Genomic DNA, 25,513 nt, shown 5'->3' with positions numbered 1-25,513 from the left:
ACTATAAAAGTTTCTAAAAAAAAAAAAAAAACACAACCAAAAAGCCGGGCAGCTACTTTGCATAATAAAAGAGGTAGTGGAATAGGGACTTGAAATATTTACATCATTAATGGTTACAGGCATTTCGATCAGTCAGAAGACACGCCCTTGGATGAGGAACAGGTCGGGAATTTTTTGCCCGCTTAGACTTCATTCAAGTAGAGCGCTAGGAAATATGGCGCTGTGTATATACTTAGGTTGTATATTCTTTGTTTGTGTTGGGGTTTTTTTTTTTTTTTTTTTCCTCACCCTGCCCTTCCCTGGGTCACCACATTGCCTGGAGAACCAACAAAATATTACGTACCTGTATATGTATAAGAGTATAATGGATAATGAGGAATAATTGAATTAGGAAGATGGCCAATTATTTAACTATACTTACTTTAAACGTTAAAGGCCTAAACAGCCCTCATAAACGCAGAATGTTAGAGCATGAAATGATGAAATCAAAAGCTGCAGTGGTATGCCTTCAGGAGACACATTTGTGCGTAAAGATTACCCCCAAAGTTTTCACTCTATGTTTACGACCAAAAGTAAAGGGGTATCAATTTATTTTCATTGTGATTGGGGTTTTATTCCTGATAAACAATATATTAGGAATGATGGGAGATTGCTGATTTTGGTTGGATTACTAAACGGATTACAAGTAACTATAGTGTCACTATATGCACCAAATGATAAACAAAAATCGTTTCTCACTATGACCTTTCGAAAGATAGAGCAATATAGGGTGGGGCATATATTTATCTGTGGTGATTTTAATTGTGTTCCAGACCCCTCTTTTGATATCAAAAGAGTAGAGGACAAATCACCGAAACAATCATCAGTCTACCTTGGTAAATACTTAAGGAATTTATTGCATGAGTTTGATTACTATGACCTTTGGCGTAATCTTTATCCAAGTGAGAGGGACTTTACATACTATTCAACTGTACATAAAACTTTTACTAGAATAGACCTATGTCTGTTGGACATTAAAACCTTGCCCTTTGCAATTAGCGCACAAATAGGTTCAATAACGTGGTCAGACCATGCGCCTCTATGCATTAAGATAAAAGTGCCATTTTCTGTAAGGGGGAAGAGTTCTTGGCGCCTAAATGATAGCTTATTAGATAGTGAAGAATATCTCCCAAAGTTGCAATCTCAGGTAGAAGTGTTTTTTAGAAATCATGTGAACTGCCAGACTAATGTCACTACTCAGTGGTTAGCCCATAAAGTTATAAGAGGCATGTTAATACAGCAAGGAGCAAGGGTAAAGAGATTACGGTCACAGGAAATGAGCAAATTAGAATTAGAGTTGACTAAGATTGAGGCCACTCATAAAGCTGCCCCTACTTCACGCTCACATTCACAACTGATGGTGATAAAGTCAGCTGTACAAGATTTACAACTATTAGAGACAGGGAAGCATATGAGAACATTAAATCAATCGCATTATGTTATGGGGAACAAAGCGGGTAGACTTTTAGCTAATAAAGTTAAAAAAAAAATTACAAGTTAAAATCCCTTATATAGTCTCAAAAAGGAATGATAAATTATATAATCCTCAAGATATAGCAAATGAACTGGCAAATTATTATTCAGGGCTCTATCAATTAGAGAGAGATACTAATACATATCAACCAAAGGAGGAGGAGATCAAAATTTTTTTGGAGAAGGCAAATTTACCTAGGTTAACACCACTTCAATGTACCTCCCTTGATAAACCATTTGAGGAAGAAGAGGTAGCAGTAGCAATAAATTCCCTCACTAAACATAAGGCTCCCGGGCCAGATGGGTTTTCAAATTATTATTATATAAAATTAGTAAAACAATAGTAAGTGGAACACAAAAAATATACAAACAAAGTGGGATTAAGTGTGGTGGCAATAAATGCCACAGATCACCTGAGTGGGAACCCCTTACACCACTCTATAAAATACAAACATAAAATACATACAATGTAGGAGATGATTCACACTTCTAGACTGGTTCTGTAATATAAAAAGCAATATAGTGTAATATGCTAGTACAATTGTATCAATCGAAATGAGCGTCAGGTACTCACAAGCCTAGAGCCAAATTTCTGCATATGGCTCTCATGGATAGCGCTGTGGGACTTTTCAGGATGTCCCTCTCCTATTCCCAGATCACTTATATGATGCTCCGGTTGGGTAATAATCCAGGTTCCACAACTTGACTTGACTTTTTTCAAGAGAAAACTTTATTGCTCCCCAATGTGGAGTAAAACATGGATCAAATTAAAATTTCGATAAAATAAATAAAAAATAGAGTAACTGTATATAGTCCTGCCAATTGGCAAAAGTCCAAATGTCCGAAACGCGTTTCGCCCCGTACCAGGGGCTTTTTCAATCGGTGTATGGGCTTCTTTCTCTGTTTGGCGTCTTCTTAATCCCCTTGTGTCTTTTCACTTCCGGGTTCCGGCTATCGCACGTATGGAACGCAACGTGCGTTCCACCGCTGACGGCATGCGTTCCACTTTCAGATGGCGCCGTCGCTATCTACTGACGTCACTGGAACGCATGTCGAGCGTGTCGTGCGTTCCATTTCGGAATTAATAGAAATTTAGATAGCTTTAGTGGCATAACATAAAAGTGCTAAATAAATATGAATTTGTATAGCATTAGTGGCTTAGCATTAAAGTGCTGGTGGAATTTAAATAGCATTAATAGCTTAACATTAAAGTGCTTAATTAAACATTAAAATGCTGATGTTGTGCAAAAAGTGATATTAGCCTTTAACTTAGATAGTATTAATCACATTGAAAAACATCATATGCTGACATCTTATATTAAAGTGCTGGTGTTGTGCCAATGGTGATAATCATTCTTAATCTTAATACTGTTATATTTAAAGTGCTTATAGTTGTAGGGTATTATTCACTATCCATTACAATATTAAATATTCATCACACAGGTGTCTCTAGGTGGATAACAAAGTGCTTTCCGTTTTAGAGGATTGCAAATATATCTAATACTTTTAAAAGCCTGCTCTATGTAGTAGGAGGTGACAGCATTTTCCTGATATTATTCAATTTTATTCTAGCATAAAGATGTTTCTAACAAATAGGCATTTAGAAGAAATGACAGACCTCGAAGTCTGAATTTAATCCGTGGGGTATTAGAGTGTTAAAATTATAGATGAATTTCATTTCTTCTATTCCGATTTTTTTGTTAAAGTCACCTCCCCTCCAATCTTTTTCTACAAGTTTAAGTGGGCAAAAAAATAGGTTCTCAGGTTCCTGGTTATGGTGGGTTTTAAAGTGCTTTGATAAACTGTGTGTCTCTAGACCTTTTTTTATGTTGCGCACGTGTTCCGAAATTCTTATGTGCAGGCATCTTATGGTTCTGCCTATGTATAATAGGCCACAGGGGCATTTTATCACATAAATGACTCCTTTAGAGAAGCATGTAAGTTGTTCCTTAATGGTAAATTCCTTATTGATGAGATCTTTAATATCGGTCAGGTGTCTCTTTTTATTTATTTTATCGAAATTTTAATTTGATCCATGTTTTACTCCACATTGGGGAGCAATAAAGTTTTCTCTTGAAAAAAGTCAAGTCAAGTTGTGGAACCTGGATTATTACCCAACCGGAGCATCATATAAGTGATCTGGGAATAGGAGAGGGACATCCTGAAAAGTCCCACAGCGCTATCCATGAGAGCCATATGCAGAAATTTGGCTCTAGGCTTGTGAGTACCTGACGCTCATTTCGATTGATACAATTGTACTAGCATATTACACTATATTGCTTTTTATATTACAGAACCAGTCTAGAAGTGTGAATCATCTCCTACATTGTATGTATTTTATGTTAAAATTAGTAAAACAACTGATCCCTACTCTTACGAGACTTTTTAATTTTATAAAAGATACTGGTGCCATTCCCAAAGAAATGTTGGAAGCAAATATTGTGGCTTTACCGAAACCTAATAAACCGCCTACACAGTTAAAATTTAAGACCGATATCCCTACTTAATACGGATATTAAGATCTACGCTAAATTGAGAGCTTTACGAATTAAACATTTCCTCCCGGATCTTATCTCAGAGGAACAAGCAGGGTTTATACCTGGAAAACAGATAGGGGATAATACTAGACACTTTGTGAACTTGGTGGAATGGGCAAACACTTCATCACAACAAGGATTAATTTTAGCTTTAGATGCTGAAAAAGCATTCGATCGTTTACATTGGGGGTATATGTCACTTACGCTTATTAAAATGGGTTTTCCATCAAATTTTTTAGCAAGTATATTAGCATTATATCAAAATCCTAGTGCAAGAGTGTTTAATACTGGTTTTTTTTCTGATAAAATAAAAATAAGTAACGGCTCTCGGCAGGGCTGCCCCCTTTCCCCTCTTATTTTTATTATATGTATGGAACCTGTAGTAAGGATTATTAAACAAGATAATAATATTAAAGGGTTGACTACACCAGGGGGTACTAAAAAAATAGCGTTGTTTGCGGACGATATTCTGCTCTTTATTAAAGACCCAGAGTCTTCCTTACCAGTACTGATTAAACTATTAATAGAATATGGGCAGGTGTCGTATTATAAAAACAACATAGCTAAAACACAGGCGCTACCTATTAAATTACAACAAACAGTAATAGATAAATTGAAGCTACAATATAAATTTGATTGGCGTACTACATTTATAAAATATTTGGGAATTAAACTTACTAAAGCAGCTAAAACATTAATTAAAGTAAACCATTACCCAATGCTTCAACAAATTAAAAATACAATGGCAAAGTGGGAAGGTTTGGAGATTTCATGGCTGGGACGCATAAATCTTATTAAAATGATGATACTACCTCAGATACTATACCTTTTTAGAACATTACCCATAGCACTCTCTAACAAATTACTTAAACAAATTCAGAGCACTATAAATGCTCACATTTGGAAGAGGAAACCCCCAAGAGTGGCACGAGGGAGTTCAGGTCTTTCATATGTAAAAGGAGGTCTGGGAATGCCAGACATTAAAATATATTACAGAGCATTCTTTTTAGCAGAAGGGTTTAGATTACTCAGAATGAGAAAAACCTCTCAATACCCAATTTGGCTAACATTTGAAAAGGCATGCTTAGATACAAATAACATAACATACTACCTATGGACATGCTCGGTTCCCCAGTCTCCTTTAAAACCTATGTTACAAAGCACAAAACTCTTACTAAGATTATGGAAAAAATGGTGTCCATGTGTAATAAATCTTAATTTGATGTTTAAAGCTGCACCATTAATGGCATTAGCAGCCCTTTCTTTGGACCTTCAGATGAGAAGGTGGCAAGAGAAGGGGGTAAGACAAATAGGCAACTTAATGACCGGGCCGCAAGTAAAATTATTTCCTAATCTTCAAAAAGAATTTAACTTAGATACTAAAGAGATGTTTGTATACTTAAGGATTAAGAATATAATAAAGGCATATGCTATGGATAATGCAGATAATGAGGCAAATATCTTACCCTCACCAGAATTTATTTTGTCCCGTAAGTCTATTAAACCATTTTCTTGGTGTTATAATGCACTGATTGAAAGCGAGGCACCAGAAAAATTAAAATATATGAATAAATGGGAGAATGAAATTGGGAAGCAATTTTCAAGGAGAGATTGGCACTTAGCTATGTTCAGCACCAAGCAAGCCTCACGTAGCTTATCGTTATGGGAGGCGTATTGTAAGGTGACAATGAGGTGGTACTTGGTACCGCAAAGATTAGCACATATGTATGCTGACTCACCACTATAGCCAAATTAATGAAAGCTTACATTGGTATTCAGCTTCACCTGCCTGAGAAGACCAGATACAGGACAGGCAGTGCTCAGGTAAGTGTCAAACTAAACTGTTAACGGATCTAGGTTATGGTGCATGGAGTGTTCATTTAATAAATTGAAAAGGGTTCCTTGATATTGTTTCTCTAATATGTCATCTATCTGTATTCTAAACTAATATAGACATTCATATTTTTAATTTAAGAGCAGAAGAACAAGGGCTAGCCCTCTAGGCTACTATAATCTGTGCATAAACTGTGGTGGACCACCTGCCACCACAACTGGGTACCTCTGCCAATCACGCTTCCTAGTGCTCACCAAGTACCATAAGCACTGCACCAGACACCATAACCACTGTAGCTCCCTTAGCCGCCGCAGCTTGGCAGGGGTCTCGTCGTCCCTTCCCACCTGGATCCAGCTCCCAGTGGGAAGACCTCTCCTCCAAGAGAGTATCGCTGTATAGCCAGTAAAAGAGCAAGTGATGTAGCAGTATAGCTGTTCCCCCCACACATGAGCCAAGGCTTAATGCTGGGAGTCATCTGTTTATTAGAGACCACACATGGCCTCTTATGCAAACCCCATGCAAGGGGTTTCCTACACAAGATAACAGGGTAATCCCTCCCCTGTGCCTGAGAGATAATTTAGTCAGGAACTGTACAAACTCAATTATCTCCAGGCACAGAAAACACACATTTCTCAAACACCCCAAAAGTTCCCTCAAAATTCGTAAAAACTCTAAGAAAAGTTACACCCCCTGATAGCCCCGATCTGGGTGACCAACATATCCAAAAATCACCCAGATCGGTTCAGGGGTTCGGGTTTTCCATGGAAGTCATAATTTGACCGACTGCACACAAGGCTCCTGCCCAAAATAGTTCCAGGGGAAAAGTGGTAGCGGTCGGTCAAGTTTGGTAGTTTAAAAACGAACAAACTACCGAATGTAGTCAATAGTCATACAGTGGAGCTTTTTCACCTTGCTCGTGGGAACGCTTCCACCGAACAGTGCCCTTCTAAGTTGTATAGAACCGAACGCAGGCGATGATGGAACTCCAGCAGTGTTCAGGAGTTTCAGTGTCCGATTTCAGTTCCATGAATTCGACAACCAAACACTGCTGCCTGCGTTCATGCGAACAAGATGGCCGCTACCTCGTGGTTGTTCATTCAAATTGCGGCCACCCAGATGAACAATTAGAACACTGCAGTGGAACTCATTACAAGGTGTCAATTTAGCTTAACAAGCACCCGGGTGGTCTCTGGTTTGTGCAGTGGTTCCAGAGTTGGTTCGGTTCCCGAACCAAATGGAAAATGCCATGAACCAAGTCTTTTCACATGGCTTTTACAGGGCCCATAGCAAGGTTACTTTCACCACACAAACCAACTTTAGCAAGTGTGAGAATGGGAAAGGAGAAGACAAAAAGGAGGCCTGGTAGGCAAGTGGGAATTCTGGATGCTACCATAGGAGTATGCCATCCTAGCAGGCATTCCAATTTGGGCTGAAATGCCCTGGAATTCTTGCATAGTGCAGCACGAACGTCTTTAAACCTGCACTCAAGTTGTACTTTTCTCTTTTGTCCTCATAGACACCTGGGACAGTAGATCTGGGAACCCAAATCAAGATTGTTCCATAAAATGCAAGACTGTAGCAAGTATGTCTTGAACTTCGATCACTGATTGTCCTGTATATACATTTAATCCCTTCTTATTACTACAAACTGTGACTTCTATAGAATCTTGAATCAAAGGACAGGTATAACACATGGTCTTTATAAGATTGTTACATATCAAAGTATATTTAAAAGAAAACATCTTGAGAGTTAAACAAGTAAAGCAACAAAATGAGAATGCATTCAGTAGGACAACATACTAATTATGTTCCTAGCTCTCATACAGCTGTACCTGCAGAAATCAAAATGATGTGGACTAATCATTCAAAAAGATGAAAGGCTGGCAGTATGTACAACACATGGTGTAATGCAAGACTTGAATGGATGTTAATGGCATGTAACAACATAAAGAAACTACAGCAACATTTCCAGAAACCTCTTCAGTGCCTTTCATTATGAATTAACTTCTTGGTATTTTCAAGCTTATTAAACATATGGAGAGGATTTTCATAAAGACATGAGTTTGCATAACTATATTTAAAAAACTAACTCTCATGGTCAAGTTTTAAATGTATAATTTGTCCATTAGGGGATACTGTTATTATCCACCTGTCTGACAATCCATCTTTTCTTTTACAAAGGAGCCAAACTCCAGAAGGCAATAATGTAAAGGAAAAAGTAAGTGACTCAAGAGAATGAATTAAAACATAAAGCAATCCCATGCTCATTCCCTGAGGGAACAGTATTTAAACAGAGAACTGACATGTACAATGTAGCGAGTTATAGAAATGTAGGTTAGCTAAGAGAAGGTGTTGGAAGTTGGAGAGGGAAGAACTGCAAGGACAGAAGAAGAATGAACATGTCCAGTAGGGTAGCACAAAGTATTAACAACAGAGATATGAGATCCAGGCAGGGTCCAGCCGGACACCAATTAAGAAGCCATACTGTTTTAAAATAGTTTTGACAATTTACAAAGGTGGCAACACCAAGGCAATAAAGTGTGCTCTAGTGGTTATGAAGTTTGGGAGTGTTCCACTAAATATGGATTAACACGTATTACCACTAATATCAAATACAATAAACTCTCGTGACTGTTTCTCTGCAACTTTTGATCTTTTGTATGGCAAAATTTAATTTTTTTTTACTTATCAGGGCTTAAATCAGGCTTCCCCAAGCCCTCCAGATGTTGCTAAACTACAACTCCCATGATTTTATGAATGAAATAGATAGGCTGAGAATTGTAGTTCAGCAACATCTAGAGGGCAGGAGTTTGGGGAAGCCTGGCTTAAATGCTTTAAATGGATTCTGAAAACTAAAATGCATTACTTTGAAATGCTAAGGAATAAATGCCTGAGCAAGATACACCAGCACATTTACAACAATACATTTTAATAGCGCAATCACATGACCCACCAGTGCATACCAAACAGTAGACTTAAGCCCTTGATGTTTCTGTTACAAGAAAGATATCCAATCAGCAATCAAAAAAAATTGTGAAGTACAAATCCCTTAGATTAGCCAGAATGCCGCTTGATAAAGCTTTCATCATATATTGGTGCTTTCAACTTTAATATTCTCTGACTCATGACTTTACTTCCAGTTGTACATTAATTAATCTAAAACTTTAATGCCATGGCAAAGACTATTTTCATTTTCAAAGAAAGTTCATAATAATCTACTGAGAATTTAATGAGCATTGCAATGAATATGCTCAATTAAACCCTTTGCCATCATGTTACTCTGCAATTGAAACAAGAAATAAAGTTTAATATTTAGTTGAAATAAGGGGTATGTACCTAAAATGTGAAATTAAGATACAACATGGGTTTTATCATTAAACCATTATTTATAGATATCCAAAAACTATAGAAATTATGTATACTGTCATAGGGGGCAGGTGACTGTCGTATTGGGTTTTCAGTGCTAGTTATGTTCTTGGATTCAGTGATGTTCTTTGGTCGTAACAAATATCTATCATGATTTCCACTTACTTGGTGACACTGGGTCAATGGGATCTGCAGGCATATATAGTGTTGCAGAGTTGGTGCCTCAGGCACCACCAACAGTGCGATGTGTGTCAAGATATTGCCAGTGCACTATTTTGACCTTTATAGAATCTGGTGGCACTGCGTCCGTGGAAACTAATTGCAACCGTGATCACACTGCGCTTATAAAACCTGGCTAAAGAAACCCGGTGCTTGTCTCCTCCTGCCTCTTTCCTGCATTCCTGTTCTCACTTCCTGCCCTGTTCTGTAGTATCCTGGACTCAGATCAACCTATACCACTTTGTTGCCTTGCCTGACTCACAGATTACCTGATGATGATTTTGCCTCTGCCACTTTCTGGATAAGAGGCTTAAGACTCTCCCTCATTCGACCAATTACTTAATAAATGCTGCATGCCATCACCAGCCTCCAAGTGACCTGTTTGCAAAGGGTATTGTGTTTGCAAGTTTAAACTGTTCCTCTCAAAAGGGTTCAGGCTTACCTTAAATGTATATGATGTGATATACTTTCCATTTCTCCATTAAGGAAACAGTTGTAGTGGGGTGTACACTGATAAGCCACAACATTAAAACCACTGACAAGAAAAGTAAATAACATTAATTATATTGTTACAATGGCACCTGGCACCTTAGGCAGCAAGTGAACAGTCAGTTCTTGAATTTCATGTGTAGGAAGCAATAACAATGGTAAGACGAAAAGAACTCAGTTACTTTGACAAGGATCAAATAGTGATGGCTACACAACTGGGTCAGAGCATCTCCAAAATGACAAGTCTTAGGGTGTGTCCAGTATGCAGTAGTTAGTACCTATCTAAAGTGGTGCAAGAAAGTACAATTGGTGTACCGGTGTTAGGGTCATGGGCAAGCAAGGTTATTGATGCAAGTGGGGAGCAAAGGCTAGTCCATCTGGTGTCATCAAACAGATTTTACTGTAGGACAGCTATATATTTTAAGAGTGATATTTAGTTCTTCACCATATCACTTTCCTCCAATCCTTTCATTCTCTCTCCTTTATCAACTGCAAGAAACCTGTTACTACATTTTACAACTGGTTACATCTAAATTATTCACTGTTGGTACAACATTCTCCTGGTTTGCATCACACACACAATATAAAGCTAACGAAAACAAGGTTTAGTTATCAGCAAGTCACATTTACTTAGGAATACTTGCGTGCCATCTAATTATTCCATCAGCTCAGCTGTACTTGTCTTCTGCAAAGATGATACATTTGGATGCAAAACAACATGAGGATTGTCTATTTAGGTGTGTATCCAATAATGGGTAGCAAAAATATTTTCCTTAGGTCTACTATAATGGTGCTCCAGATGAATACATCAGACACCCTAAATTTAGGTATGTATGTATGTATGTATGTATTTATTACTTGTATATGTACGTGTATGTTTGTTTGAGATACATGGAATATGAATTGTTTTATGAAATAGAAGGAGAAAAGGACACAAAGACAATGACAAATATAATTGGGAATCTCAGAATTCCATGCTAGCTTTCTTCTATAAACATGCGGTTTACAGTATCCAGATATAGCTAATCCCAATACAAATACCTTTCAAGGACTACGTCAATGACACAAGGTCTCCTCTGGAGATAACAAGAAAATTAGATTTCAGCAACAACAACAAAAAGGCATTATCCTTCAGATAAAGGACAATCACAGGGCGGAATTTTCAATTTAAAACAGGTAAAGGAAATCATAACTGATATCTTTGAGAAAGGGTTGCATGTCATTTTTTCTTTTATATCATGTATATGTAATAACAATACTAATAATGAGCTAAAACACTAAGGAGGTTTTCACGTTCCATTTTATTATGTTAGCCAGATAGACAGGGCTTAACATTTGTTGTCCTACGCTACTAGCCAGGCCTTAAAAGTTACTAGCCACTGCAAGCCATAGTATACCCTCTAGAGGCAATCTTTCAATTGTCAATGCATAGTGGTGAGTGGAAATTGTGTACCCTGCAAATAGGAATAAATCTCTAAATTGTGTATAAATGTACACCTACCCATCCACAGGCCAAAGTTACTCTTGTTTTGGGGATACAACTATCTCTCACCAGACTGTTCACTGCAGGAAAGAGAACTCTTCCCATGGAGATCCATGTAATGCTTGGTGCTGATGGATTTGAATGCCACCTTCCAGTGTATATGTGTAAGAGCTTAAAAGGAACACTATAGCATTAGTTATAGCTGTGGAAGCGCCTCTAGTGGCTGTATTTCCATCTTTCCAACTGCCACTAAAGGTGTGTTTTCCCTGCAATGAATACTCAGTATTCCTAGAGAGTGAGTGAGTGCACTGGTTATTGTATCTTATACAGTTGTGCCTAACAGTTTGCATACCCTGGTAGAAATTGAATATGACTGATCATGCAAAAAAAAAAAAAAATATTGAAAGATAGTGATCATATGAAGCCATTTATTATCACATAATTGTTTGGCTCATTTTTAAATCATAATGATAACAAAAACACTTAAATGGCCCTGATCTAAAGTTTACATGCCCTTGAATATTTGGCCTTGTTACAGACATTCACGGTGACACACACACAGGTTAAAATGGCAATTAAAGGTACATTTTTAAATTGCAATTACTGTCTGTATATAAATAGTCAACGAGCTTGCTAGCTCTCCACTGGATGCACTGAGCAGGCTAGATACTGAGCCATGGGAGTAGAAAAGTGATAAAGAAAACAGTATACACCCTAAAGACAGAATAATAATCTGCTAAATTGAAGGGATCCCAGGTGTACCTCACTAACACCCAAAGATAAAGACAACAAACAAAGGTGGGAACCGCATCCAATAAGCGTACAAAAATTGGAATACAACCTGGAAAATAAAATCCAAGGCTGAAATATTCTATACAAGAATAATAGTGAATCTAGAATAATAGAAAATACATATCATAGCGTAACACAGTATAATGAATATAGGAAATTAGGTGCTAGTAGCAAACTCACAAACAAAAGTCGAAATCAGGCCTCTCACCCCCCTGGGGTATATATAGTAGTATGGACTTGATAGTAGATTCTGGTGATATGATTGTAGACAGATAGATGTAAACAGGCATATCTCCACTTCAAGTGGAACAAAACTGCAGCGTGGTGGAACTGGAAACCGGAAAAATTCCAACTCTGGCCGCAGGCAAATGAAAAAGCAAAAAGAAATATAATAAAATTACAAATAACAAATCAAGAGTACAAGTAGTAGTAGAAAAGAAGTTGGGAGTAGAAAAGAACTGACAAAAGACCTACGTAACAAGGCAATGGAACTTTATAAAGATGGAAAATAATATAAAAAGATATCCAAAGCCTTGAAAATAACAGTCAGTACTGTTTAATCACTTATTGAGAAGTGGAAAATGCAGGGATCTCTTGATACTAAACCAAAGTTAGGTAGACCAAGAAGATTTCAGAAACAACTGCCAGAAGAATTATTCAGGATACAAAGAAAAACACACAGGTAACCTCAAGAGAAATACAGGCTGCTCTGTAAAAAGACGGTGTGGTTATTTCAAGGAGCACAGTACGATGATACTTGAACAAAAATGAGCTACATGGTCGAGTTGCCAGAAACAAGCCTTTACTGCGCCAATGCCACAAAAAATTCCGGTTACCAATATGCCCCACAACACCTTGACACGTCTTACAGTTTCTGGCACACTGTAATTTGGAGTGACGAGACCAAAATAGAGCTTTATGGTCACAACCATAAGCGCTATGGTTGAAAAGGGGTCAACAAGGCCTATAGTGAAAAGAATACTATCCCCACTGTGAAGCATGATGAGGTAAAGGCATGAGGAATCTGAAAATTGATGGTGTAACGGCTACCCTGGTAGTGAGAGGGTATCAGCCGTTGGTGACGTAATTTTCCCTGGCAAGCTGCTGTGTAAAAGTAAAGTAAAGCTGGTATAATCCCATCCACGAGATCCAGGGGGAGAGTCAGGTTCAGCTGTAAAAAGAGCAGAGTCATAATCCACAATAATCCCCTTTCAAGAACGAGACGAGGCTACGTTTTGAAGGGTCAAGAAGAACTGAGGACTGGAACACCCAGCCTGCTTTTTATTACAGTAAGGTACAAACAGAACACACCCAGGGGGAGGTTGAAAATAACCAATTACATACATGGTACAACCCCCACGTCTCCTCCCCTCAGATAAACATATAACATAATTAAAACACAATTTTACTCCAGTTCTGGATGTACCCCAATAACAGGGATACAAAACACCTTTAAATCCAGCACCGTTTGATAGCTCTCATTCAGGGGAATACCATATCCAAATTTCAGCTCATTCGGTTGAGGGGTTCGGGAGTTATGGGTCTTTGAAGTTTTGACCGACCGCACAGATTCTCTAGCCGAAAAGAGTTCCATAACTTTTGGCCCTGCGGTCGGTCTCTGTTCGCGTATTAAAACTCCACGAAATCCTTGCCATCCATAGCTATCTTGGTGTTCGCTGGAATCCCCATAGAAAGTTAAGTATAACTACCGAACGGCCGGTTGTTCGGTAGTTCCAGCACGAAGTTGTGGGCGCATGGAGGTCTCAGCAGTGTTCGCCTGTTTGCATATCCGTTTTTAGTTCCATGCGTTCACAGGCAAACACCGCGTAAGATGGCCGCGAACACGTGTAAAGTCCCGAAATGGCGGCCACCTATATTTTACACAAGGAATTCGTGCTGAACCATGCGAACGGCTGGAAACAAGCTGGGAGGTAAAATACCCCTTAATTACACACCAAGGTGGTACGGTGTTCGGTAGTTTGATTCGTTTATTTGTCAGTTGCATTTCTACCGAACAGATGATATAAAATACAATTCCCTTGATTATTCCACAGGCCCCAGGAGACTGTAAGGTTCTGTTACAGATGGCAAGATAGATGCAGCATGACCTGGGGGCATTTTTCCAAGACGAATAGGCAGCTATACAACCTGCAAAAATTAGGGGCCTCATAGACAACTATTACAAAAGACTGCACGCTGTCATTGATGCTAAAGGGGGCAATACACAGTATTAAGAACTAAGGGTATGCAGACTTTTGAACAGGGGCCATTTCTTTTTTTTCTTTGTTGCCGTGTTTTGTTTTATGATTGTGTCATTCTGTTATAACCTACAGTTGAATATGAATCCCATAAGAAATAAAAGAAATGTGTTTTACCTGCTCACTCATGTTTTCTTTAAAAATGATACATATATTACCAACTCTCCAAGTTTATGCAAACTTTTGAGCACAACTGTGTATATATATATATATATATATATATATACAGATTATATCTATGGCATCACTGAAGGATGTGAATCCTACCACCAAACAGGACCTGCACAACTTGTTACAGGTCATTAAACTGAAATCTGACATGTTGGCTGTACTTAAAATGAATATGCAGGTGGCCACAGACCAGGTACATGCAGGGCTGGTGCAAGGATTTTTGTCGCTTTAGGCAACAATCCATTTTGCCGCCCCTTCATGAATGCAACTACATTCTCGCAGAGGTTTATTCACTAAATGCTGAATTGGAAAGAAGAGACATTTAGGGAAGGAGATGCAATGGGTAGATATTAAAGAGGCACTATAGCCATCCAGACCACTTCAGCTCATTGAAGTGATCTGGGTACAATGTCTCTATTGCACTTCGTGCTGCAATGTTAAACATTGCAGTTTTAGAGAAACTGCAATGTTTAGATTGCAGCACTAAGTCTGACCCCAGTGCCTGTCTCTTAGACAGCAACTAGATGCGCTTTCTGGATGCTACCGTACTTTCGGTCTGGTAACTGATGCTGAACATCCTTACGCTCCGCATGAGGACATCAAGCGTCAACTATTTCCCCATTGGAAACCAATGATTCAATGCTTTCCTATGGGAAGGGGCCTAATGCACCTGGCTCTCGCCGTGCATGCGCATTTGCGCCCCCTCGTCAATAGCGTTGAGGGGGCAGAGGCACAACCCAGTGCCAAGGGACATTACAGCATATAAGTTGTGAGGGCGTGAGGGATGGGGGAAGTAGAGGGAGATCTAGTGCCAGGAACATAGCTATGTATTCCTGGCACTATACCATATCTTTAAGTGAGAAATTTAGAGAACGGAAAAGGCCTCGGAAGACAATTAGGAAAAGGATAGTGAGACTGTTGAGATATTTAGGAAACAGGGACTGTGAGACTTTTTAGGAGAGCAGACATTTAGGTAGAGACACAATGCCCAATATAAAAACATTCATCCAGGATATGCATCCATATACACACATTGCCGAATCCATCCATCCATACTGCCTATTATATACACAATCAACCATACGCACACAGTCCAATACATAAAATCCACGTACACCTCCCAATACATACATTCACTGCCTAATTAATACATTCATACACTCATACTGCCTAATACATATATCCATACACACATACTGCCTAATACACACAGTGTAACTTACACACTCACTGACATACACCGTGTCACTTATACATTTTCACTAACACACACACATACTCTCACTAAAACACACAGTGCCACTTATACACGCTCAATAACTTACACACACAGTGTCACTTACACACTCTCACTGACGTACACACACAGTGTCACTTACACACTCAGTAACACACCCTCACTGGCATATCCAGTGTCACTTGCACACTCTCACTAACACACACACACACACACTCACTGACATGCACAGTGTCACTTACACAATCTCACTGACGTAGACATTGTTACTTATACACTCACTGACATTCACAGTGTCACTAACACACTCTCACTGACATACACAAACAGTGTCACATACACACTCTTAGTAACAAACACTCTCACTGACATACACACAGTGTAACTTACACACTCTCACTAACACACATAGTGTCATTTACACACTCTTAGTAACAAACACTCTCACTGACATACACACAGTGTCACTTACAAACTCTTACTAACACACACAGTGTCATTTACACACTCTCACTAACACACACAGTGTCACTTGCACACACACACTGTCACTCAAACACAAACTCACAACACTTTACATATTGCCACACTTTATTTACACACACAAACATAGCAATTTAACACACACACACAAATTTAAAAACATCGCCCAGCACAGCATCCCCAGACAACTTCAATAAATCGTCACTTCTACTTTCACAAACTGTTCAATGTCTGTGATTCCACATACCCTCTGTTCTAAAAATACTCCTACTCCCAACCTCAATGATAAAATCCATCAAGAAAGACATCGGTCTCCTTTCAGCCCCCATTCAGGCCATTTTTCCAGGTCCATTGCACTACAGGGCAATGCAAAGCCTCAAGACGTATTATCTTCACAAATCCAATTCGTATGACGGACTGATTTCTCTGACATTCAAAGTTTTCTTGGAATTCGATTGGTGACTTCACAATATGGAAGTTTGGAACGGAAAAGCAATTTTTTGGTTCCCATCCGGATTTTATCCTGGAATCGGACGCCAGTCTCTTAGGTTGACTTACTCCAATCTCTCCACAGGAGGCCTTTGGGCCCCATCGATATATGCCTTGCAAATCAATTGCCTTGCCAAGGACGCTTACAATTGTTCGTTAGTTTGGATGGATAATGTTTCATTGTCCATTACATGGGCCCCTCTCCAAACTCCTCTAAGACCTTACGAAAGAACCAATTGTGCTTGGATAGTAACCTCTCCTTTCCTGAAGAGTATCTCCCGGCTTCAGACAATCTTGTGGCAGATTGGTTCTCCAGTCACTGTCTAATTGTTTACAATGATATATCGCTCTTACTACTCCCTTCGTGCTGCCTCAGGATTTCTCTTTGTATCATATGTCAGGAAGCTCACCTCTTGATATCTTATCGTCAGTGGCTTGGTCTAGTGAATCTACTTTCTGTACTTTCTACTTCTGACCTTCATCCCATTTTATTTTTGTCCAATTTGATGATTTTTATTAAAGTTTTTGGGTACAGAAAGGAAAATAGGATAGGGGGAGCAGCATCAGTGTACAGAAACAGCATATAGATCACCATAGACTGATAATGACATAAGAGTTGTACATCAAAGTTTGTCATTGCCCTTTCCAGGTAATTAAGACACAGGTTTATTTTCATACATTTCGCTCCAACACATATCAGAGTATAATGGCTACAACAATAACAAGATGACAACAGTATATATATATATCTACAGATATCTCAAAAAGATATGACATGGACCTGAGGAGTGGGCCTTGTGCTGATGTGTATAATCGCTGTGGTTGGGTCTGACCCATTCAGAAGGCGGTAACGGTCCATGCTTTGGGTGTTGGCTGCACGGCAACGGGCCACTGGGGCAGGGTTTGCGGGGAATACACCATGCTTTTTGAGTGGGGGTGGACACCTCTTGGATATGCAATGGGTCGACAGTGGTTCTCAGCTGTCCGCTCGTGTATAAATCTTGATTCGTGTGAAGGGTAGGAGACGCAGGATCCCCTGCTGAATCAAATGTCGTTTAAAGGTGGAAGTAGAGCATCTTTTTCTTTAATGTTTAAGCATTATAAAAGCAAATATGAAGCCTCCTGTCTTGTCATAAAATTAGGTATTATTCTAGCTTCAGTGACCGAATAATCAAAAAAAAAATTAAAGACAGGAGGTGAATATTTTCCCACCCTTTGTGTTTTATCCCCTTTGTGATATTTTATTGACTGTGTTTTACTCAAAATTGGGTTTAGTATGGTTGTTTTACATTACTTATATGTTGCTACTATTTGTTCTGGCTATGGTATAGTTGATATTCTAGTGTCATGATCTTGAGCAGGTCAGATAGGACACTTTGGCCAGAGTTAATATTAGAGGCTTTATCAGTAAGTATTGACATAATTGAAACAACAGGAAATCCTATAAATTAAATTATAGGAAAGAGAGCGAGAAAACCGAAATAAATGGATTTAGGCAGTATACCCTAGATAGATTATAAACAGGATGTTTGTAAATAATAAGAAAGTTATAGCTGGAAGTATAGGTTGAATAGTAAGACAAGTAAAACAGAACAATAAGGTTTCTGGATAGTAGGTAAAGCAGAACTTTAGTGAGACACCCCCCTCGTAAAAGGAGTACTGATAGAGTATGAAAATAACATCTTGCAATATTACTGAGAGGCAAAGTCCAGATTGGTGTTATGCGGGTTGGTATAAAGCTGGTTGGCAGGATAAATCAGGATAGAAACGTAGGTTAGGCTGGTTTGGAGCAGGTTGGTATAAATCAGGTTGGCAGGATAAAGCAGGGTTGTAAAGCAGTTCAGGTTGGTAATGGAGCAGGTTGGTAATGGAGCAGGTTGGTAATGGATCAGGTTGGTAACAAAGGTAGATAGTGAAGATCAGGTAGGAAATAACTAAGCTTGATGGAGTAAACCAGGATCGCTTCCAGCAGGACGGTAACAAGTCGGTCAGATTACAGGAGCCCAGAACAGAAGTCTTTCAGGATGAGTATCAACTTCATTGTAAAGGCCCTGTGGTGAGTTGGGTGTAGCCTTTTGTAGCTGAAGTGATCAAACCTAGGCAGGTGAGTTTCCAGAACTAGAGGTAGGCCACTAGTGGTAAAATATAATCAGAGCAGGAATTCTGTTTTAATGGAACAGAATTAACGGAACTAAAGTCTTGTTTGTCAGGGTAGGATCCTGACATATAGTTTATATTACAGTCCATACTGTGTTTTTTTCAGTATTCATTATATGCTAATTTGTTATTCTACTGTATTTCTGTGCATGACTATCAGTCTTATCAAAAGACCATATTTTATCTTCCCTTTAGTGTGAAGAATCTTCTTGGCCTTTTAAGTAGATTTTTCTGTTGAAACCTAGTGCAAGTTTGTTTATCATCTCGTATGGACTATTTCCAGTTTATTAGATTGACTACATATTGTTTGGGTGCATCAAGAAAGAGGAGTTGGGTGGAGTCACACATTCCTATATTGGTTGATTCTGTTTAAATTTTGTAACTGTTTCTTTGCTGCTAGGAGGTTTACAGTAGAGAAGGATAAGCAAATATTCACCTTCTGATTTTAATATAATTTAGATTATTCGGTCACTGAAACTAGAATAATTCATAATTTCATAGATTCAACTGTATACCTACGTTTGGGCCACCGTGTGTGTATATATATATAAATATATATATATATATATATATATTTATATATAATGTGTGTGTGTGTGTGTGTGTTTGTGTGTGTGTGCAGCTTTCATGAGTCTAATAGAATGCTCCTAGGTAGCATCTGCTTTCTTTATGCATACTTGACGATGTGTATAATTAACAATAAAACAGAAATGTAGTCTTAAAATATCCCTGCTGATAACAATAATCCCACAAACATTAAGAAACCAACTGTTAGCGAAGTACTACCTATTACAGCACATTAAAAGTTTTAGATTATGCAGTAAGTATATCCTTTTGGGTAAAAAGTTATTTAACCAAGCTTTCCTCTTTTATTTTTATATCAAATAAAACAAAGTCAAGAAGCAAGTGCCTGTAAATTAACAAAAGACAGCGTTCTTTAATGAAATAAAAATACACAATACACCAATTATCTATTAATAACCATTGTTCATGTAACTCTAACCAATTAAAGGAATACTGTAAGCACTATAACAACTACAGAGTGCTGGAGTGGGGAGTAACGCATGGTGAAACCCTGAAAAGAAGTCAAACTTTTTTAAAACAGTTTGATTTCTTAAAATGGGGGATTCCAGGGCTTTCCTGGGAGCGTAATGTGGTGTATACGGTGCTTGTAGTGTTCCTTTGAGGATAGTGAATTTACTGGACTTTAATGATTAGGTAGATAGGGAAATATATATTATATAAATATTTAAATTTTATGATAGTAGGATAAAAACAATTATAAACTGATGACTTTCATAAATATTGAAAAATATATTTAAAAAAAAATTATATACTTTAATCTTCCTTTTATATTAAGCTTGCCGAATCATAGCCCTCCACCTGTTTTTTGCTACTCCCACTGTAGGTGCTTGGCATAAATATATGGCATAAAAGTCTATCCATGTTCCAGAATAAATAATATCTAGAAAGATAAAAAATGTATGTATTTAATATTTCTCTGCGTCCTTTATTTTTTTGCTTTCTCCTAAATGGCATCTAAACTGCTTTAGAAACAAAGATGGAGGCCTTTTTCCAAAGAAGTGTGAGTCAGGAGAGATTATTTTACGTTATTATATACATTTTTAATGGAGGGCAGATACAATCAAAAGGCAAGGACAAAGACCCTCTGCTCTCACATGAATAACAACTGAGGCATAAAACAGCTTATTTAAAGGACCACTCTAGGCACCCAGACCACTTCAGCTTAATGAGGTGGTCTGGGTGCCAGGTCCTTCTAGGGTTAACCCATTTTTTCATAAACATAGCAGTTTCAGAGAAACTGCTATGTTTATGAATGGGTTAAGCCTTCCCCCTATGTCCAATAGTGGCTGTCTCATTGACAGCCGCTAGAGGCGCTTGCGTGCTTCTCACTGTGATTTTCACAGTGAGAGCACGCCAGCGTCCATAGGAAAGCATTATGAATGCTTTCCTATGTGACCGGCTGAATGCGCGCGCAGCTCTTGCCGCGCGTGCGCATTCAGCCGACGGGGAGTAGAAGAGGAGGATCGGAGGAGGAGAGCAGGAGGAGATCTCTCCGCCCAGCGCTGGAAAAAGGTAAGATTTAACCCCTTTCCCCTTTCCAGAGCCGGGCGGGAGGGGGTCCCTGAGGGTGGGGGCACCCTCAGGACACTCTAGTGCCAGGAAAACGAGTATGCTTTCCTGGCACTAGAGTGGTCCTTTAACCTGTGTCTGTGTCTGTATAAGAAGTCGTGAAAATTACGCAACATTCTGTCAAGAGGATGTACATTCTTTTCATTATTGCTTTTTTTCATAGGTGTTGGAAGTGTGAGGATCATCACAGTCATAAAACACACAATGGCCCCCAGATGTGTTGCAGCTGCAAAGTCCACTCTACTGTGAGGGAGAAAAGATCTCTGTTCATTTGTTGCACAGATGTCTTAAAAAGCTTCCTTGCACACCCTATAATAACACATTTGCTACATCATGATTTTACTCCAGCTCTTGCATCAGTACAGATGGGGGACCGATTCAGAAATCTCTGCTACAAGTGTGCTGAGAGATGTAAGCTCCCCAATAGACACCAGAGATGAGGTTCAACTCTAGCTCTTACCTAGAAAAACATTAAAGGGAAACTGGGTGGACCACCTTATGAAAAGACAAGTATATGTTCCTAGACAGAGTGGGCACTGACCTTGGGGGCAAGATTACCCAAAATGCTTTATTGAACACAATGACTAGCCTCCAACAACCCAACATTTAACCTTTAGTGACACAACCAAAACAATGGATGCAAACATATGCAAATTACCTAACGTAAACATACTCACACAATGAAAGCAGGGAAAAGCAGCTTCCACACGTAGGTAGGAACTCCCCAAACCTACTTTAATCTGATAGAAACAACCACTATTGAACACGTGAAAGATAATAGTGAAAAGTGCGTAGTCACTCAGACAGCCACTAAAGGTGCTTTCTGTGTCAGTGCTGCACAACATGCAGCACTGACGTTCAGGGTCTCTATGCTCTGCATGTGAGTCAATGCATCTCTATGAGGAGATGCTGATTGCCTGACATGTGCATTAGCCTCCCTATGTTTTCCTATGGGAAAGCATTGGATTGGCTGAGATTGTTAGTTTTGATGATCTCAGCCAATGGGGCGGAGAGTGGGCAGAGCCAGCGGGGGGGGGGGGGGGGGGGGGGGACCTGGAGCCTATAATGGATTTTTAACACTGTAGGGTCAGGAATAATGTTTGTATTCCTGACCCTATAGTGTTCCTTTAAGACATATAATCCCTCAATCATTAATAGACCAAGATTTAGCAAATAAAAATGCTAGCTTATAATACATATAGACATTAAACAATAGTGCCACCAATATTATACAATACAACTATATAGCCTATAGCCTCCAATCCAAACTAAAACATATATCTGTTATAAACCAACTACACTTCATGTGCAATTAAAGTGCATAAAACTACAAAAACAGTTAACACAATCTAGTGCAAATAAAGTACATAATTCTCAACAATACATCTTTATCATGTGAGAATAAAGCACTTACCACGATTCAACTAAACACATCGAACACAAGCTGCAAACACAGACCATTAATTTAGAGTACATAAAGCATATGGGCCATTCATTGCAAGACGTGAGCAAAGCAACTATGTGCGAAAAGTGCGAAATTTGAACACATAGACCATGTGCATAAAGTGCAAGATGTGAGCACATAAACAATGTATGTAAATTGCAAGATGTGTTCACTTAGACCATGTGTGTAAAGTGCAAGATGTGAGCACATAAACAATGTAAATAAATTACGAAATGTGAGCACATAAACCATTTATGTTAATTGCAACATGTGATCGCGTAGACCATGTGTGTAAAGTCCAAGAAGTGAGTACATAGAACATGTGCATAGAGTGCAAGTTGTATATTGGTCATAAGCAAGAAATTGCAAATATGAACTGTGACGGAACGCTGGTATGCTGTCCCTTAGGCATCAAGGGCTTCTTTGATTGGGTGGACTCTGGTGGGGAGCGGCCATTTAGACCGCACAGGCTTAGACCTAGCCACAACATGTAGAGACAAGTTGGCGCCGAACCAGAGACTGTGTGACCACGAGGGTGGGGGTTGGGACTTTCCCCTTTGTGACTCAGGGAGCTGAGTCACCTATTGTTGACTGTGTGTTAACCCCTTTACATAATGCATAATGTTTGTTTGACTGTGTATGCAAAGTAGGTGTTCTGTGATGGTGTGTCCTATTGGTTATTAATGAGCTTAGTGTGATTGGTTGTTTGTCTATGCCCAGTTTGATTGGTTGTTGTTCCAAACCTTTGTGTGTTTACTAATGAGTTTACATGTATATAAATACCTGGGGGTGCCTAATAATGGTTAGCTCCTGTTCTACCCTCGAGCTGTGTGTGTCTGCTGTTCTTAGTTGGGGGACAGGCGTTAGCTGACCGGATCTTCATAAACGGGCTGACATCTGTGGTTTGGTGGTGGGAAGAAGCTGTTACATGAACATATCAACCGTGATGACCATATACATAAAATAAAAAATTATAAGCACATCCACCATATACATGAGTGTAATGTATAGAGAAACCATCTTGCTTCCACACCTAGAATAAGTGTAAATAAAGCCAAGTACAAATTATAAACCAATATACAAAATCGGATGTAAAAGCTAATATATCATCCAGGAAAAAAATAAGAGTAATCTGGCTTATACAACAAAACCTCATAAAGTCATTCAATTATACTCTTAAGAGTTAACACCAAAGCATAGAATTAAAAAATATCAGTGCAGAGGAAACAAATCCATTCCCAAACCTACAGTTCCGGGAATACAAATTCTTAGAACATTTCCCTGAATGAAGAAAATTAAACTATCCATAATTAGGATGAAATGTACCTTTGATGATTCCTCTTACTCTCTGGGCACAGAGTGCCTTGTAAATTTCCTGAATTCAATAATTTATTGAGTCGTTTTTACTTCTTATTGTAGAGCCTTCCTATCAACAGCTATTATTATTATTGTCATTTATATAGCGCCAACAGATTCCGTAGCGCTTTACAATATTATGAGAGGGGGATTTAACTATAAATAGGACAATTACAAATAAACTTACGGGAACAATAGGTTGAAGAGGACCCTGCTCAATCGAGCTTACATTCTATAGGAGGTGGGGTGTAAAACACATTAGGACAGGAATTTGCAGTCAAATAAGGTTGGCTGCCCTCTAGGAGAGAGCAAGAGGTATGTGAGGTAGAGGTTACTCTGGAATTGACTCCTATAGCATACAGGAAGCCAATGTAAGGACTGGCAGAGAGGTGAGGTGTGAGAGAAACGACTAGAGAGGAAAATCAGTCTGGCAGCAGCGTTCATTACGGACTGTAGCGGTGCAGTACGGCTTTTGGGAAGACCAATCAGGAGAGGGTTACAATAATCCAAGCGGGAAATTACTAGAGCATGGACAAGCTCCTTGGTAGTATCTGGTGCAAGAAAGGGGTGGATGCGTGCTATGTTTTTAAGATGGAATCTACAGGATTTGGCAACATGCTGGATGTGAGGCTCAAAGGTGAGGCCAGAATCAAGTATGACGCCAAGTCAGCGCACTTGCAAGGATGGACTGATGTGGGTACCACAAACTTGAAGGGAGAGCAAAAGAGGAGGACCAGTATTACGAGGAGGAAAGATAAGGAGCTCAGTTTTAGAGAGATTGAGTTTCAGAAAGCGGGAGGACATCCAGTCAGAGATGGAAGAAAGGCAAGCAGCGACACGTTGCAGGACGGCAGTGGAGAGGTCCAGGGAGGAGAGATATAACCGGGTGTCATCAGCGTACAGGTGGTAGTGGAATCCAAAAGAGGTAATAAGTTTGCCAAGAGAGGCAGTATAAATATAAAATAGAAGGGGACCAAGGACATAGCCTTGGGGGACTCCAACCGAGACAGGACGAGGGGAGGTGGTATCATTAGAAAAAGAGACACTGAATGAGCGTTGGGAGAGATACGAGGAAAACCACGAGAGGACAGAGTCACAGAGACCAAGTGATTGAAGAGTTTGAAGAAGGAGAGCATGATCAACGGTGTCAAAGGCCGCTGAGAGGTCAAGAAGACTTAGTATGGAGTAGTGGCCTTTGGATTTAGCTGCGATTAGGTCGTTAGTAACTTTAAAAAGCGCAGTCTCAGTAGAGTGGAGAGGGGGGAAGCCAGATTGAAGAGGGTCAAGGAGAGAGTTGGAATTGAGGAAGTGAGACACACGGGTAAAGACAAGTCTTTCCAGAAGCTTTGAGGAAAAAGGGAGCAAGGATATGGGACAATAGTTAGAGGGGGTGGACGGGTCGAGGGATGTTTTTTTTTAGTATAGGTACTACAGTGGCATGTTTAAGGTCAGCAGGGGCAATGCCAGAAGAGAGAGAGCAGTTGAAGATGTGTGTTAAGGAAGGTACGAGACAAGTGGAGAGAGATCTAATA

This window comes from Pelobates fuscus, chromosome 5 (genome assembly GCF_036172605.1).
Source record: "Pelobates fuscus isolate aPelFus1 chromosome 5, aPelFus1.pri, whole genome shotgun sequence".
Classification (NCBI taxonomy): domain Eukaryota; kingdom Metazoa; phylum Chordata; class Amphibia; order Anura; family Pelobatidae; genus Pelobates; species Pelobates fuscus.
The sequence above is the reverse complement of the archived record's forward strand: the minus strand, read 5'-3'. Positions refer to the sequence as shown.